The sequence below is a fragment of the Herpailurus yagouaroundi genome, unplaced genomic scaffold (genome assembly GCF_014898765.1).
Source record: "Herpailurus yagouaroundi ecotype Mexico unplaced genomic scaffold, PumYag 139, whole genome shotgun sequence".
Lineage (NCBI taxonomy): Eukaryota > Metazoa > Chordata > Mammalia > Carnivora > Felidae > Herpailurus > Herpailurus yagouaroundi.
In genome coordinates this window covers 27,313,733-27,332,495 of record NW_024412394.1, presented here as the reverse complement: position 1 = coordinate 27,332,495, position 18,763 = coordinate 27,313,733, and the positions used below count along the sequence as shown (strand labels likewise).

Genomic DNA, 18,763 nt, shown 5'->3' with positions numbered 1-18,763 from the left:
AAAAAAAAAAAAAAAAAAAAAAAAAAAAAAAAAAAAAAAAAAAAAGCAGAGGGACTTGAATGTGTTTTATTTTGTTTTTATTTTGCAACATTTTCATATTCTTACAATATGAGTTGATGAGGCATGATCAGAGATTGAAAATACAAGATGAAAATTCTGTCTTTTCTATACTTTTCAGACATAAGATTTGAGAAATTATTAGAGTAGATCATTAGGATAGTAAATTAGGTGATATTTCTCATTCCTATGAGAATAATAATAAATATGAGCTCATAATAATTAGGTTGTCATTTTGCATCACCAGAGGTTTCACAATTATTAGTATTCAGCTTCAAAGAAAAAATATAATAAAACTCCAAGCATAATAAAATCTTTGACCTGAGAATAGGCATAATGCAATGGAAAGCATGTTAACATGTTTGTCAGAAAACCTGTTGTTCTAGGTCCGCCTTTGACAAGTTGCTGAAATGCTACATATCAGTTATTTCATACATGAAACAGAGGTTAAAAGACCTCATATTGATATTGCAACAAATAAGCTTCAGTTTGAAAGTGAGTCATGCTCTCTGGGAGATGGAAATGTAATGAACACTTGTGCTATAGAATGAAGAGTTTAAGCAACCAGAGTAGATGTGGAAACCATTGTAGCAGTCAGTCCAAAATTAAGGCTTGAAATACACACAAATTATATAGAAATTTGTGAGAAAATAATTGCTGAACCATAAAACAAACAAAGAAACAAACCAAAACCACAAAATTGAATGTTGTCTCTATATTGCTAGGAGGGTTTCTCAACAATTTGGGGAGAAAGATAAAACAAAATAGTTATGAAATCCTGACTGAAGGTAGATATCAGAAAGAATAATAATGAAATTACCAAAAATGTTGAAAATACAAAAGCAGGTGTCATTTATTCTCTACTTAGGGTTCTTCATTGATGTAAGAAGTCATAGTTCAATTCATAAATTTCATATGCATAACAACTCAACAGAGACCAAACAAAACTTATTATTTCTCCATTCTGAAATGTCTTCTATTTAAGTTAAATTACCAAAAAGTAAAATCAAATCCTGGAGTCTTATTTAAGTTTAATATTTCCTTCACATCCCTCATTTCACTTACAATGAGCTGCTAAGTCCCTTCAATTCCATCTGCCATATTTTCCCAATGTAAACTCGAGTTTTGATACCCACTACTATTGATGTGGCTCAGATTCCTATAATCACATTTTGAAAGCATTAGATGGTCTTCTTTGTTTCAGTTTTCCTACTCAAATTTATTTTCAATTTGGTGACAAGACTTCTCATTGTAATATTTCTAATATATAACTTTTTCATGGCATTATTCAATTAATTCTTCAGTCTGTGATTCTTCATACTGCACAGTTGAGAATAGAGAAGGAACTTTATCTACTTATTATCACACATCCTGACACAAGCCTATAACCACTCCATGCACCTTGTATGTCAGACATCTGGAAAAGCATCTATTTTGTGAGCAAGATAAGTATTTTTCATAATGTGAGTTTAAGAGGATGAATATTTGCATTAAATTGACCATTTCATGTCCATGATTTTTCAATGACCTTTAATATTGTTAGCAAACATTTCACATCACTTATACATTTTGGATAAGGACATTTTTCATGTTTAGTTTTTCTTTAAAGTTCCATTCCATAAATGGCTGAGTAGGTAGCCCAATTTCATGATGTTTCAGTTTATGGTGATATGATCACATTGCTGTATGGTCTATAAGAACTATCATGCTAACACCTTTGTTGCTATTACCAGTTTCACTCTCCTTTTTTGTATGGTCATCTATGAATCAACTCTTTAAATCTTTTTTGTTTTCTTAGCTTATAAAGGAGATTGTGTTTCCCGTAAGTATGAGTCAAGATTTAATATTCTTCAATTAATCTCTCCAAAGATGATAATTTTCCAGCTCTAACAGTAACATTCCTGTTGGCCTCCACTTGTAGGTTCATGGTGTCTTATAGAGGGATCACATGCTTATGACTTTTTCTTTGAATCTTCACAGCTCCAGGAAACCGAGGTGCACTAGACTTCATTCATATACAAGGTAAGTGAATCTCACCCCATCTCTCCTATCCTTTATATAGTGTGCTGAAGTGTTTCACAGACATGATTAGGGTGTATTTCAAAATAAGAAAACATTGGTATATAAAAAATGTAAGTGTCTCTTACAAATAAAAAAATTATATATATATATTCTATATATATATTACATAAATATACCTATGTTGTATATATTGCATAAATGTACATATATATGTTTATATATGCATATATAAAGATATGCATTTATATAAGAATGTAAATATATATGTTCTTAAATTTCCCATGAAATATACTGTCAAAGAATGCTTAAATAAATAGTAAATGGAAAACAATGAAGCATTCTTATAAAAGGAAGCCTGAGTAGATTTTCATAAAGACAAAAATAGTTTATGTGTGTACCCTATATAATTATAACTACTACAATACAATTATAGACTTTTTGTTTTATATAACTGGAAATTCTATTTAATATAATTATTACTCAAAAAATATTTTGGGGGGTGTCTGGGTGGCTTAGTTAAGTGTCAGACTCTTGAATTCAGCTCAGGTCATGATTTCAACAGTTTGTGAGATTGAGCTGCGTGTCCAGTTCTGTGCTGACAGCACAGAGCCTGGTTGGGATTCTCTCTCTCTCTCTCTCTCTCTCTCTCTCTCTCTCTCTCTCTCTACCTCTCTCTACCTGTGCCCTGCTTGCTGTCTCTCTCTCTCTCTGTCTCTCAAAATTAATAATAAATAAACTTTAAAAAATAATTTTTGAGGTTTTCCTAAATAACTGAAATACAACATGACAAATATGATCAATAGAGAGAGTGAACAAGTTGTATTTTAGTAGAAGCAAAACTGATTTCTGGCAAATAAGCTGTTTTTAAAAGTGTTTGATCATTGAACGTTTAGCAAGTATTGTTTTCCATAAAATGCATGCAAACCTATGTATACACACACATTCTCTAGATAATTCTCCAAATATGTTTCCTCAAAAACAATAATTAAAAAGAAATATGCTGTATCTATATAGACGCTGTAACAAAAGGGTAGTGCATGTATTCAATTTCGCGTGCCTGTAGACGTCTTTTCATGATTTCTCTATGTCCTTATTCTTGTTCTTAGAACATTTGGATCTTCCCCCAAATTAATATCTATTTTATTAAATGTATCATTCTTAACTGAACAATATTTATTTTTGCAGAAGAAATATTCTAACCCACATATTTGAAAAGAAAAAAATGTACCATTTTGAAATTCTTAAAAAGAAAATAAAAATGACCTTTAGAGGCTGCATGATTTGTGATTTCAGACTGATAAACACAAGTTTTTCATAAGATTTTTAGTCAATCCAGACCTCTGGGGAAAGGTCATAATATTAATCAAGGAAAATTTGTGACATACAGTGTAGGAGAAAAAGGAAGTAAAAAAAAGTATGAAGTGAGTTAGTGAGAAATGAACTGAAATTGGGCATTGAAGAAACTTTCATGTAAACCTGAAGATATTAGTTTAGAATAACTGGTCTTTTATTCAGTTTACTTCATGATGGGAAGAATTACAACTTCTTGAAAATTATTCCACATCTGCATTTAGGATGAATGAGGGAAACTGGAGGCAGAAAAAAGTATTAGCACTGAGTTAAATTGTGGGCATAATGCTGTGAGGCTTACAATAAGATATCTGAGAGCTATTTCATGAAAAAGTGTCAATAATTAGTGTTGTATTGAATAAAGGAAAGAAAGGAGGAAGAAACAATGTAGATTCTAAAATTTTCACACATATTGAAGACATTTTGTACAATAATCAATTATTCCAATCAAGCATAAGCTTATTTTGTGCAAATTAAAAAAAAAATCATTTGCTATTTTTGCTTTAGAAAAATGGGATGATTACAATGTTATCAACTATTAACTCAGGGTTAAATATTGTAAACATAAAATTATTTGAAAATTATCTACTTCCCATGTAAACTGTTTTATTCATAATTTTGTAGGATATAAATGAATCCCCTAATTTTAGATATTACAACTATTTTAGAAATACTGAGTTTAGAGTAATGAATCACAAAATAACTAAAAGAAACCTGCTACCTAAAATGTTTGGATACTCAAACTTTAATTTTTTTTTTTTGTAATCTTTATTTATTTTTGAGAGAGAGACAAAGTGCGAGTGGGGGAGGAACAGAGAGGAAGGGAGACACAGAATCCGAAGCAGGCTCCAGGCTCTGAGTTGTCAGCACAAAGCCTGACGCAGGGCTCAAACTCATGGACGATGAGATCATGACCTGAGCTGAAGTCGGACACCCAACTGACTTAGCTACTGAGGCACCCATGGATACTCAAATTTTGTAAATGTCTGTCAAATCTCTGATGTAACTGAGTTTGTTAGATAGTATTAGTTATTTAGTTACGTAGACTAGTTAGATAGTATTAAAATACTATTACTAAAGTATTACTACTTGCCTGTATTTCTATGTCAGTTTTAAATTTCTACACTCTCATTATAAATTATTAGTTTTATTTCTGGAGGTAAAGATTAATTCCATAGCATAGTAGGAACTAGCTAAATTGTTAAATGAGCAGCAAATCCAGTGTACTTATGATGTATCTCCACTCTGATTAACTCCACCTAGATATTTATTAGGAAACCAATACTATGTGGTAAGATGGGTAGTCTAGAAGAGCCATGAATCTTTCAGGTCACTTTTATATTTGTTTAAAAGTACTGATAAGATGTTATCTGTATATAGGTAGTAGTGGATTTAAATTGACATACCTATTACAATACAAAAAATAAGGCATTGTATTTTTCCCATCAGGAGAACAGGCAAAAAAGGGAAAGATTTTCATTAGATATTAAAATTTGTTGATCCAGCAGTAACTTTTGCAATGTCAATGAAATAACAGGCATGCCTTCAGTTCCACAGAAGTAAAAAAGGAATGAAGTAAGCTGTCTTGGATGTTAGGTGAGAAGTGGTTCTCAACCCTGACTACACATTAAAATTGGGGTGCTTTAACAAACTCTGGTCTTCTCATCAGATAATTCATTTTAATTGGTATAGGATGTTACTTATGAATCTATTTATATTGATTCATCTGATAATTGTAATATTTCACCAATGTTGAGAACATCCAGATTAGTTATTCTGTCTTTAGTATGCATCATAATTGCTCAGTTGACTTGTTAAAACACCCATTGCTTGACCTCCCCCTCAGAGTTACTGACTTAGTATGTCTGGGATGGTGTCAAAGATTTTTCTTTTCTAACAAGTTTCTAGGTGACAGTGATGCTGTAGTTCTCAAAGACGTCACTTTGAGAACTGCAATTTACATTAAAACAACAAAGCATCATTATCAACAACAAAATGGTACCTGATAATTTGGATGTCAAATGTTTAAATGGCATATTTTTAAATACTTATATCACATCTACAATTGCATATGTTTAAATGAAAATAGTTTATGAATTAAGTCCTATTAAAACAATATCCTAATAAAACAACTTAAACCCATATAATTAGTTGAATCTTTTTAGAAATAAGTTGTATCTTGGTAATCTGGCAATGGACTTTCATTATCAAAATTTTATTAAAGGAAAATAGTTTTTTTTTAATCTGTCATAATTTGCCAGAAATCATAATTTTTAACTTCAGCATACTAACTCAATTTTCCATTCACCTATATGAAATTAGTCAAACTTGAGCTGAAATTTGTTCCTGTTAAACTTTCCTTAAAAGTTTACTTATAAAGTTTCAAAAACACTGAATATATTTATCTTTATATTTTACACATAATTTAGGACCTTGAAGTGAATTTAATTAAAGGATATAAAATATGCATACAAATTCTTGGGTATTGTTAATAGCTACATTAAAAAGTAGAAAAGACAATGATGTCCTTAAGCTTTTTTGCTTTAGAAAAAATGAAAATATCTTGTTTTGACTAATATTCTTTCACTACATTTAAATTGCTAATTGGTTTTAGAGTATGAGTTGTCATTTTTTTTAAATCAGCATTGAATAAACATGATGGAATATTACAGTACATAATACTGTATTGAAAATGAATAATATGCTTCAGGAAGTACAAATTAATATTAATAAATGTCACTTTGCTTTTACAATGTTCAAATGCAAGTTACATAGACTTTCTTAAAGTCATTAAGGATACAGAAAATAAATTATCTTAAGAAATCTTCTAGAGATCTTTACATAATTCAAATAGTACTGCAATGTTTAAAGATAGTTTTTTCTATGCATCACATTGTCATTTACTCTCATAAACATAATAAAATATAATTGACTTTTCTCTTTTGAAAGAAAACATGTCTTATTTTAATGAGAAAAAAGCATGTATTCAAATAATGATTTGAAGTACAATTTTAGGTGAAACAATTACTTCTCTAGTAAATTGCTACAGGTTCATAAGAATTTCAGAGCACAATGTTTCTCAGAGGATTTATGTTAGACCATGATTTTAGAGAGAGGACACTAATGCTAATGAGTAACATATAGTATTGTCTAGGGAATATGTCAGCATCAGGCTGTAAATGAAAAGCTGACCATAAATGCCAAGCAGATAACTAGGCACTGCAGTATAGTAGCAAATAAGGTCATTACCCAGTCTGATACTTACACAAATGGCAAGGTCAAGATGAACAGTGACTCCAAACTAAAAGGCAGACAGGATGCTCTGCAGTTTGGTATAGGACAGTGTATTTTAGAGATCTGTCAATAACTGACAAACCAAAAAGCCGGTAAGTACAGAAAAGTCAACCAGAACACATACTATTTGTGATCTGAGGTAGTTTACTCCTGAAGATTTAGTTTTTCTTATCTTTCATAATAGCATAGGTAACCCAAGCTCCCTGTAGAACTTGAGATTTTTAAGTGGAGTAATGAAAATCAATGAATCAAATGTCCTGGTTGGATCAATAAGGAGAATCAATTAAATGGTTGGAAAATTCTGAATGGAGAAGAATTGAGTTACTTGGAAGGACCACTGTGTTCCTCAGTCTTTTTCTAGAAGCTAGATTTGTTGTGTCACCTATTTATTTAGTACTCACTTCCTGAGTACATACAGTAGTATCAGATACACAATGGTCTGTAATTTAGCTCCGTAACTCAATTGAAGGAAATAAAAATGTTTTAAAATATTAAGTTACTTCATCCTTCAACTTTAATACAGAGTTTTATTTGAACAGTTCCCCAAATCTTAGAGAATTCAGCAATTAAGTGACCTGGCCAATCGATGTTTGCCACTTTCTGAAAATATGTCCCTTTTTGAGCATGCAATTTTAATGACAGACTTGTAAGAGATAAGGTTTCATTTAGTCTAACCATCCCAATGGTTCTTGAATCCCAACTCCAGTACTTCAGACTTATGTTTATCCCCTTTAAATGTGAACGTTTCTACTAATGAAAAATTCAATACTTCCCAAAGGTATCTCATTTCATCTTTCAGTAATCATTTTGAAAATTCGCTTATATTTGAAATGAGTATCTGTGTCCTCCTAATTTCATCTTTTGATTCCACCTCTCTAATTACATTACTTAAGTGATTCAAAACGATCAATTAACACCTCTTCCTCAACTAAACCTTCAGATATTTTAAGATTCCTATGATATGCCCTGGGGCTCTTTTTAATTCCACCTCCACCCCCATGGGACTCTTTTAGTTGCATTTTTAATTTGGTGGAACAAACAAGGTCAGCAATGAATTTCTAGCTTTTTTCCTGAACAACTGTGTTAACTCTGGTAAGTCATTCAACTAGTTTCCTCATATCTCCAAACAAAATAACAACAACAAAATTCACTAGTCTTGAACTCTAGAATACTTTAAAAAAATATCTTTGACAGCAACATAATTTTGTTACCCTGTTTGTCACCCTTCAAAGGCTTTTGCAAACCTCTTTGTATTTGACATGTTAATTATGCAATCATTTAAATCATACTATTTTGTGCAAGACTCAAATACAGCAATAGGTAGCTCTGATTCCATAATTTCCTTTTTCATCTTTTCAATATGTCCTTTTAATTCTGCATTTATCCTAGAGTACATATGAAATAATGTATTTTTGCTCTTCATTAGAATAACTTGTAATGTAGTTGTCAGAATTTGGGGGTTGCATTTTAGACTTAAGAAAATGCTTGCATCATTGTTCTTTGATTCATTTATTAAACAAAAAAAAAAGAATTGAGGACACAAAACTGACCCATAACTTCTGTAATTTTGTTTAATCTGATTTTGATCTTTATTTTTCAGAACTGTTCAAATATTATTGGAGTTGTATCTGGCTGTATTGAATTGTTCCCACATGAGGTTATAAGGTTGCCCCTTCCTTAGGTTCCCTCCATGTCTGATTCACTGTAAATAATCCCTACTTAGTTACAATTAAATCTAAAGTATCTCTATGTGGAAGGGGATGGGATTTCAAGAATTACTAAGCTTTGTTTTTTAAATAAATGGTAATTCCAACAGATAATTGGATGACCACATGTTTTGGTAACTGTTATCTTGATTTGCCTGTCTTTCCCCTTTGTAATGAAATGATGTTTAATTTGTTTCAATTTTGGTCTTAAAACCTCCATCTCCTCTCTCTCTCTCTCTCTCTCTCTCTCTCTCTCTCTCTCTCTCTTTTAAATCTCTGATGAAATAATTTGTTGAGAATATCTAATTCTTGGATTGATAGTTTAGAGATATCTTCATATAAAACAATATTCTGTCTTCTGTAGTAAAGACCCATTTCTTTAGAATAGGTTATCTGTTAATTTAATACATTTAATAGAAGGTCTGTTCTATCCCCTGTCTTTCTGATATATTTAACTATATTTAAAAGTCCTTATAATCTTACATTTTATTTATTTACCATGGCCTTATCAATTTCCTCTTAGTTATGTCAGCAGAATGTATCATTTTAAGCCAAAACTCCTTATTGATAAGTGTCATTTTTTAAAGCCTTGACTATACCATTGCCTCTCTAACTTTTAGATATTTTATACTCTCTTGAAGTCTTTGTTATAGTCTAAAATTTAGCCTGCTACCTTTTTAAAAAATCATTTCTTTTCCATAGTTGAAATTTTTATTTATATATATATATATATATATACACATATATATATATTTTCCAGATGTTATAGAATATAGTTTTTGTCATCCTTGCTATTTATCAAAGTGAAAAATGAACCTCAATATATGATTTTAGTGACACTTTGTAATTAAAAAAAGCTTATGTTTTATGTATTTTTGAGAGCAAGAGAGACAAAGCATGAGCAGGGGAGGGACAGAGAGAGAGGGGGAGACACAGAATCCAAAAGAGGCTCCAGCCTCTGAGCTGTCAGCGCAGAGCCTGACCAGGGGCTCGAACTCACAGACTGTGAGATCACGACCTGTGCTGAAGTCAGACACTCAACTGACTGAGCCACCCAGGAGCCCCCAAAATTTCTAATTTTTTAATGTTTGTTTATTTTGAGAGAGAGAGATTGCAAGTAGGATAGGGGCAGAGAGAGAGAGGCAGAGAGCGAATCCTAAGCAGGCTCTGTGCTGTCAGTGCAGTACCTGATGTGGGGCTCAATCCCATGAACTGTGAGATCATGACCTGATGCGAAATCAAGAATCAGTTGCTTCACTGACTGAGCCTCCCAGACACTCTGACAATTTCTATTTATCCAGATATGTAAATGGTAAAACACTCATTACCACTAGAACAGATCTTTTGAGGAAACCACACTCTATAATATTCATAGTCATTCAATCAGTGCAAAGTATTTGTTGTGTATTCATAATTCACTGTAACTTACATCATACACAGTCCATAATTACAGATTACTTAAAAGGTCTTTGGATTTGTTGAATGCACATTCTTGTCTCACATCTAACTATAAGTAAATATGTATTTAATTGATGTTATGTTTTGTTTGAACTAAATAACTGTCATTTTCTTTTGGGTCTGTACAACATTTAGAATAAAATTAACATTGTAATTGACTTAGCTGATGGTGTTAGATAAATATACCTTCTACTATTAATTGAATATATGAATAAATTGATATCATTCTTTAAATTTCATTATACTTTGGTTTCAGATTTTAATTTTAGTTTATTTTTGTATATAGTATTTTTGCCTTTAGCTCTTCCTCCACTTAAAAACTCAGAAGATAGGGGCGCCTGGGTGGCTCAGTCGGTTAAGCGTCTGACTTCACTCAGGTTATGATCTCGTGTTCTGTGAGTTCAAGCCCCGCATCGGGCTCTGTGCTGACAGCTCAGAGCCTGGAGCCTGTTTCAGATTCTGTGTCTCCCTCTCTCTCTGACCCTCCCCCGTTCATGCTCTGTCTCTCTTTATCTCATAAATAAATAAATGTTAAAAAATAAATAAATAAATAAAAAGTCAGAAGATAGAATTGGACAGAGGAGGTACAAATAATGTCTTATTATTCTTCATTTTAAGAAGCAAAATAGATTTTTCTATTTGTTTATTTATTTATTTATTTATTTATTTATTTATATTTTAGAGAGAGGGAGCAAGTGGGGGAGAGGAGCAGAGGGAGAGAGAGAGAGAGAGAGAGAGAGAGAGAGAGAGAGAATCCCAAGTGATCCCATGCTCTGGGGGTCTTAATCCCACACCCCTGGGATCATGACCTGAGCTGAATCAAGAGTTGAACACTCAACCAACTTAGCGACCCTGGTGCCCCAAAGTGTGAAATAGATTTTGATCAAATCAAAATGAAAACCTTTATTTCCCAGTAATGTAAACGCCACTTTAGTCTAATTACTGCATAATGTAGGGCTACTTTGAACTTAAAATGCACGTGACTTCTTATAAGTTATATTTATTTTATGAGTTGATGATGCTTACTTTTAACTTCTGTATATAGTATCCCTTCTGGTGGTACATATTGTCATTTATCCTCCACAACCAGGAAACATTCTGGCAGTGAGAGCTTTACTAGGTGAGATGGGAGTTTAGTTTCAAGCTTGACTAGTTCAAAGCTGACTCCAGTACTTTAAATCTTCATTTATAAGTCATTCTTTCTCATATTAAGGGGAATAGAACCTCAGTCATCTTCATCCTGAAGCACAGAAATTCCTTCTGAAACCCTGCGGCTATAGCAGTGACATCTCTAAAGTTACAAATGTCTGTGTGATAACCCTTTTACTCAAAGAAAATGCATTTACCGACTTCAATATATCCTTTCATTCCTCTAAACAGAAGCAATTCTATCCAGTTATGAATTACTTCCTAGTACATTGGAAAAGGAAAACATTCTCATATTGTGCCTCTTCTTAAGCTTTTTTCATCTCCTTTTATTTACATTTTACAAAGGAATGATGCCTCAAGAGCTAATATGTAGGACATTTTGAGATGTGATACAGTACTGGCTAGGATTAGTGAGAATCCTATTTCAAAGTAGGGATTAAAAACAAAAGCAATATCATATGCTTATGTTTACATCACACTGAGACAATATGAAATCTTACAGGGAAAACTTTATTTGAAAAAAAATGACATCTTTGACCTAACAGTTGCCTTTTCTTTCATGATTAAAATGTACTGCTAAATTAAGAAGCATTTTCTGGGGCACCTGGGTGACTCAGTCAGGTAAGCTTCTGACTCTTGGTTTCTGCTCCAGTCATGATCTCACAGTTTCATGAGTTCAAATCCTGCATCAGGCTCTGCTCTGGCAGCAGGAAGTCTGCTTGGGATTTTCTCTCCCTCCGTCTCTCTCTGCCCCTCCCCCTTGCACTGTCTCTGTCTCTCTCAAAATAAATAAATAGATAAACTTTCAAAAAAAAGAAAGAAGCATTTTCCATAATTTTTGATAAAATACAACTAAAGTACCTTAGGTTACCAATAGATTTAAAATCTTGAGAAAGTAAGGGCCATATCTATCTTGTTCATGTGCTTGTACTCAAGTATCTGGCACAGTGTTAGCCGAATGAATGTTTGCTTGACTGCATTTAAACAAATATTTGATGAATGAATGAATCAATGAATGAGTACATTGCTGCTGACTATTGTGCATGGTGAATACGAAATGCATGAATTAGATTAACTAAAAGGATCACAATTTGTAAAGGTTAACTTTTTTGACTAATCTACCATAACATGGGAACTTGGAATTAATCATTTAATTATTTATTTATTTAATTAATACATATGCCCTCATTTAATAAATACTGTCTTCACAGAAACAATTCTGAAATGTATTTTGCAGTTTAACTGCTAACAAAGCAGACAAAGATATAAAATACTCAGATATGCCCTGCCATTTCTGTTTTTATAATGCAGTTAAATTCTAAGATTATCTTGAAAGGCTCAACTTCATGAAGTCTTTGATCATGTTTACGTTATGGTTCTTTTACTGAAGTGTATCTTTTATACACAGAAATACTTCATCAGTTGATGCCACAGGTATGTGTGCCTGGGCACTATAGCTTTTTTAGAAATAGGAAACATTTACGGGACTATGTCTTCATAAAGTGGAATTATGAAATTCATGATACAGGAAGTATTCAAAGAAAAGTCAGAAGATTTGTGTTCTAAATTTAGATCTAGCAATTATTACCCTTGTGAAACTGGATGAGTAATTTACCTTCTTAGGGACCTGTTTTCTCATCTAATTAAGTGTGGGTGTGGTTTTATTGTCCATTTTATTAACTTATTGTGAAAAGCATTTATTAGTGAAATGATACTTTTGAGCACATGACTTGCCTTAATCATGAGTTTGCGGTAATAGCAACAATATTATTACTTCTAATGGTAATATTTGAATGCATTAAATGCTTTAGATAATATATACTTTAATCATCCCATCAGCTGGAAATATAGGTATCATTGTCCCCACTTTTCATATGAGACAACTAATATTCAGGGAGTTTATGCAAATTCTACAAGTCAGCAGCTTATAGTTGTCAAAGCCAGGATCTTAACTTGTCTCTGAGTCTCTTAGTCATTATCATAGCATCCCCTTGAGAAGTTTAGAGTCTAATAGAGGTATAATCCTATGAAGGGAAGGTAGAGCATAATCTACAGTATACTGACAAAGGGTCACAGGGACACAAAGGACAGAGAACTTTTCTCTCTAGAGAAGTCTCGCAAGGCTTCACTGAAAAGGTTCTGTATGAAATGATATTGGAAGGATGGATAGGCATTTTTACACGGGGAGATGTGGGTGAAAAATAGGTGGTAGGGAGAGACAGGGAAGATGAAGTGGAAAGGATGTTCCTCAGCAAGGGAATATTCGCACATGCCCAAAGTAGTGAAGTAGAAAAATGATTTAACAAGCCTGGGAAACTGTAATCAATGTAGTGAGGCAGAGATGCAGAGAATTCAAAGACAGATAGAACAAAATTGTGAAATTATTTGTACAGCAAAGTGAACAGTGTTAACTCTTCTGTGTAGCCAAACTACATTTTCAAAGAGGAAAAGGGTTAGCTTTCATTCTTGAGAAGTGAGAGGAGAATAGATTAACAAGGGTTAGGGCAGGTATACATTTCAGGAAATCAGTATAATAGCAGGATGAGAGATGTTAAGGGCTAAGATTAAAAAATCAATAATGTAGGTGGAGGACATGAGTTAAATGTGAGGAGCACCTTAAGTAATATCAACCAAATATTGTGAGCCAGTTGCGGTGGACGAGGGAGAGAAATTAATGTTACCAATCTTTCAGATATAGTGACTAATTAATTATGGTGTATTTAATTGAAATGTATTTAAGTCAAGCTATTAGGAAGGAATAAGGAGGATTCTGTTTTAGGCATTTTAAGTTTGAGATGCCTGTGGAACAGGTATATTCCACAGGCAATTAAGATTTTAATACTTTTGGTTGAAGTCAAATGTGAATTAGTACATACAACACATGAGTTCTCTTGAAAGAAGCAATGCTTTCCTTGACAATATGTATATTTAACTATGGGCAGCCAAAGAGAGTCAATGGAGGAGACCAAGAAAGGACAATCATAGAAGTAGAGGAGAGACTGAGCTGGGGAGCATGTGGCACAAGGAGTTGAGGAGCAGTGTGACAGAGTGGAGGTGAATTTACAGAATATGGAAGTATTATACAATACATAAAATTCCATAAATTGAAGGTAGTATTTTTATTCTAAATAAACATTTAGTATTAGGTAGAAAAGCATCAAATGGTCAGTGAAATGAAAAACTAGATTTATATACTTAGTGTAATGTGCTGAATTGTATACCCACAAAATTTATACATTGAACTCCTAAGCCCCATCACCTATGAATGTGATTTTATTTTGAGATAGGGTTCTAACAGAGGCAATTTAGTTAAAATGAGGTCATTAGGGTAAACTCTAATCCAGTATTACTGGTTTCCTCTTAAAAAGGGGAACTCTGGACACAGAGATATGAATAAAAGAGTAGACTTGTGAGGAGACAAAGGGAGAAGGCACCCATCCAAAAGTTGAGAGGAAAACAGATATTTCCCTCACAACCAGACAAGATATCAACCTTCCCTACACCTAGGTTTTACCGTTAGTCGCCAGAACTGTGACTCAAAAATTTTCCATTTTTTTAAGCCATCCTGTTTATGGTACTTTATGATAGCAGCCTAAGAAATTAATATACTTAGTCTTATCAGGGTAACAGTACATTAATACTGAGCCATTTGTACTTTGAAACAATTGAATTAACCTCTTCTGTTTATATAATTAGCAATAAATGTCATACATTTATTTAAATATAAGATATTTTACTTTTCTATGAATATAAATACTTCATTGGCTGAAATATAACAACAAACTACTGTAATAATTTCTGAGTACAAGTAACAAGCAATGAGCATAGTATTTAGATAGTCTATTGCTTACAGTAACATAATGGATTAGTTATTACTATTTATTCAATTTACAGATGAGAAAATTGAGGCACAGAGAATTTGAATAATTCACCCATTCTTAAATTGCTAGAATATGTCCAACCAAGGCAGTTCTAGAACTGATTTGAGAACCAAGTTCTTATCCACATCATTGTCAGTTATTCATAAAAAGGTAGTCATGCTCTTTTCCATGTATTTTCAAATACCTTGAGTTCTATTATAATAATAGAGCAGTTAATTTTATGTTTCATCTATGCATTTAGTTGTCAATTCAGTCAGAAAGATCATCACATATGTACTTGGCTATACAAAGTGAAATATGTAAGCTGAAGAGGACTGTATGGTACCAGGACAAGTAGGGAGCTATGCCTAGCTGTATTTCAAAAGTTTAACTATTCAATATCCAATTAAAAAGACTAACAAAAATAGGATTCAAAGAAATAAGTGAAGTGAAAAAATTGGAAGTGAAAAGATTGTTATGTTAGAATAGTGTATTGCATGATTTTTTTTTTTGCACTTGTATAGTTATATAGTCTGATGATAATTCATATTATAAAAAATTTAATTTCCAGGTAATGATAAATATACACGCAGTTAAAACTTCATTGTACAACAAATAGTAATGGTAGAATAGTCTAAGAAATAAAGCAATTAAGTTCTGGCTTTCTGGAAATTTCATTATTAGATCACTTCTATAACTTGTATCTGTTAACAGTACAAATCTTTGTAACTTTGCTCAATACTATAAACTTTACATTAATTTAAGACTGACTGGATTGAATGTAATTGTATTAACCTTTCTGATATTTGTATAGTACATTTATGAGCAAAATATGATATTCTTTTCCTCTAGTAATTTTTTTGTGTTCTAATATATATATACTCTTACTCTTAGATCAAACAATCCACAGCAAATATAAATTAAGTAGTAATCATAATATAGTTTCCTATATTGAAAATTTACATGAACCTAAACAAAAAGGCAACATCAGATAAATAAAGTAAAAACTCAAACTGTGAAAATGAAACAATCTTTTTATTTTATTTTATTTTTATTTATTTATTTTGAGAGAGAGCATGTGCAAGTAGGGAAGGGGCAGAGAGAGAGAATCCCAAGCACACTTCCTGCTGTCAATGCAGAGCTCAACCAGGGCTCAATCACAGGAACCCTGAGGTCAAGACCTGAGCTGAAACCAAGAGTCCGATGCTTAACTGACTGAGCCACCCAGGCATCCCTGAGCCTTGTTTTTTTAGGAAATTATAATATTGGGACCACAATTACTACATGCAGTTCAGCTGCTCTCAGATTAGTTTTTTTTTTTAATTTTTTTTTTTCAACGTTTATTCATTTTTGGGACAGAGAGAGACAGAGCATGAACGGGGGAGGGGCAGAGAGAGAGGGAGACACAGAATCGGAAACAGGCTCCAGGCTCCGAGCCATCCGCCCAGAGCCCGACGCGGGGCTCGAACTCACGGACCGCGAGATCGTGACCTGGCTGAAGTCGGACGCTTAACTGACTGCGCCACCCAGGCGCCCCAGATTAGTTTTTAATCATAGCAAAATATGTGTCGTTCTCCTAACCCTTGTCATTATTAAGTAGTTTTATTTGATTCATAGTGCAAACTTGAGCATTAGAGAAAAATACTGAATTTCTGCTAATCCAGAATGTGACAAATGAAATACTATTTAAAATAAATTTTCCCAGTTGTATTGAGAAATAATTATGGCATACAGCACTGTGTACATTTAAGGTGTATTTCATAGTAGCTCAATTTACATATGTTATGAAAATATTACCACAATAGTTTTGGCTAGTATGCATCTTCTACATATAGATACAATAAAAATTTTTAAAAAAGAATAAAAAAAAAGAAATTCTTCTTGTGATGAGAACTCTTAGGATTTATTCTCTTAACAACCTTCTTATATATCTTACAGCAGTGTTAGCTATAGTCATCATGTTGTATATTACATCCCTAGTATTTATTTACTTGTCTTATAATTGGCAGTTTGTACTGAATTGACCACTTTCTTTCAATTCTCCCTCCCCTTCTGATAACCACGTCTGATCTCTTCTTCTGAGTTTTTGTTTTATTTTTTTGTTTGTTTTTTTTTTTTTTATTTTTAGATTACATGTATCAGTGAGATCATGCAGTATTTGTCTTTTTCTGTCTGACTTATTTTACTCAGCATATTGTGCCTTCAGGGTCCATCCATGTCCTTGCAAATAGTAGGATTTCCTCATTTTTTTGTGGTTGAATAATGTATGTGTATATGTGAATGGTTTTTATTCAACCATAAATAATGAGGAAATACATTAGATCCCAAAGTAGAATTACTGGATCATATAGTAGTTCTATTTTTAAATTTTTGAGGAACCTCCATACTGTTTCACATAGTGGTTGTACCAATTTACAATTGCAATAGCCATGCACAAAGGTTCCTTTGAATCACATCCATGCCAACATTTATCTTTTGTCTTTTTGATGATGGTCATTCTAACATGCATGAGATGATATCTATCTAATTATAGTATTAATTTGCATTTACCTGATAAATAGTGATGTTGAGCATCTTTTCACGTACCTATTAGCCTTTTGAATGTTCTCTTTGGAGAAATATTTATTCAGGCTCTTTGTCCATTTTTAATAAGGTTATTTGACTTTTGCTATTGAGTTGTGTGTGTTATTTTTATACTTTGGATATTAACCTCTTATCAGATATATGATTTGCAAATATATTTTTTTTCATTCCATAGATTTTCTTTTCACTTTATTGATGGTTTGTTTTGCTATGAACATGTTTAGTTTGATGCACTCCCACTTGTTTATTTTATTATGTTTTCATTTTGTTGCTTGTGCTTTCTGCGTCACATTAAAAAAAATCATTATCAAGGCCCATGTGAAGGACCTTTATTCCTATATTTCCTTCTAAGAGTTGCACGGTTTCAGGTCGTATATTTAAGGCTTTAATTCATTTTGAGTTAATTTTTGTGAGTGGTTTAAGATATGGGTCCAGTTTCACTCTTTTAAATGTTAGTATCCAATTAGCTTAGTACCATTTATTGAAGAGATGCCTTGAAATATTATTAAAAACTATACAAATGTTTATTTCTTATGTCCTAAAAATACATGTTTAATCATGTATAATTAATTTTTAAGGATAAGAAATAACCATAAAATACTGTATGTGGAATAGTAACTCCACAAAGGTTGGTCAATAATACATAAATGAATAAATGCCATTGGATACTTACTCTATACTAGGTCCTTTGCTATACTTTTTATCTGTAGAGCATTTTATTATTATAATTTATAAGGAGTTAATATTATTATCCAAAAATCACAAACCAGAAAACAACAGCAAAGAGATGTTAGTCTAATCACCCAACATTTAAGAGTAAGTAGAAGAAAACGATGTTGGGAATGACAGCTTCATGTTCTCGATTCTATAATGGATATAATGCTATAATGTCTTTCAAATAATTTGGAGTTCTGACACACTGTCATAAAGCTTATCAGCCATTCACATGACTTGCTTTTTTACTCCCATTTCCATTTATTTAAAATATTTTTTAAATGTTATATTTGAGAGCAAGACAGAGACAGAGCACAAGTAGGGGAGGAGCAGAGAACGAGGGAGATGCAATCTGAAGCAGTCTCCAGGCTCCGAGTTGTCAGCACAGAACCTGACACAGGGCTTGAACACAGAAGCCTTGAGATCATGACTGAACCCAAGTTGGACGCTTAACTGACTAAGCCATCCAGGTACCCCTATATAATGTTTTTAGTTAGTATTTTCTATTTGAAAGGCTCTCAACTTTGCAATATAGAGAATATGAAATCAAATCTAATACATTTCTGATCT

At 32.5% G+C, this 18,763-nt stretch overlaps 1 protein-coding gene across 1 annotated transcript in view; it reads left to right on the top strand.

The window, feature by feature from the left end:
- Positions 1 to 1,943: 1,943 nt before the first annotated feature.
- Positions 1,944 to 18,763, top strand: part of LOC121030036 (protein eyes shut homolog) — a 482,117-nt gene continuing 465,297 nt past the window's right edge. The window contains exon 1 of the mRNA XM_040474598.1: positions 1,944 to 2,079. The gene's annotated coding sequence lies outside the window, so the exon portion shown is untranslated. The remainder of the gene's footprint in view (positions 2,080 to 18,763) is intronic.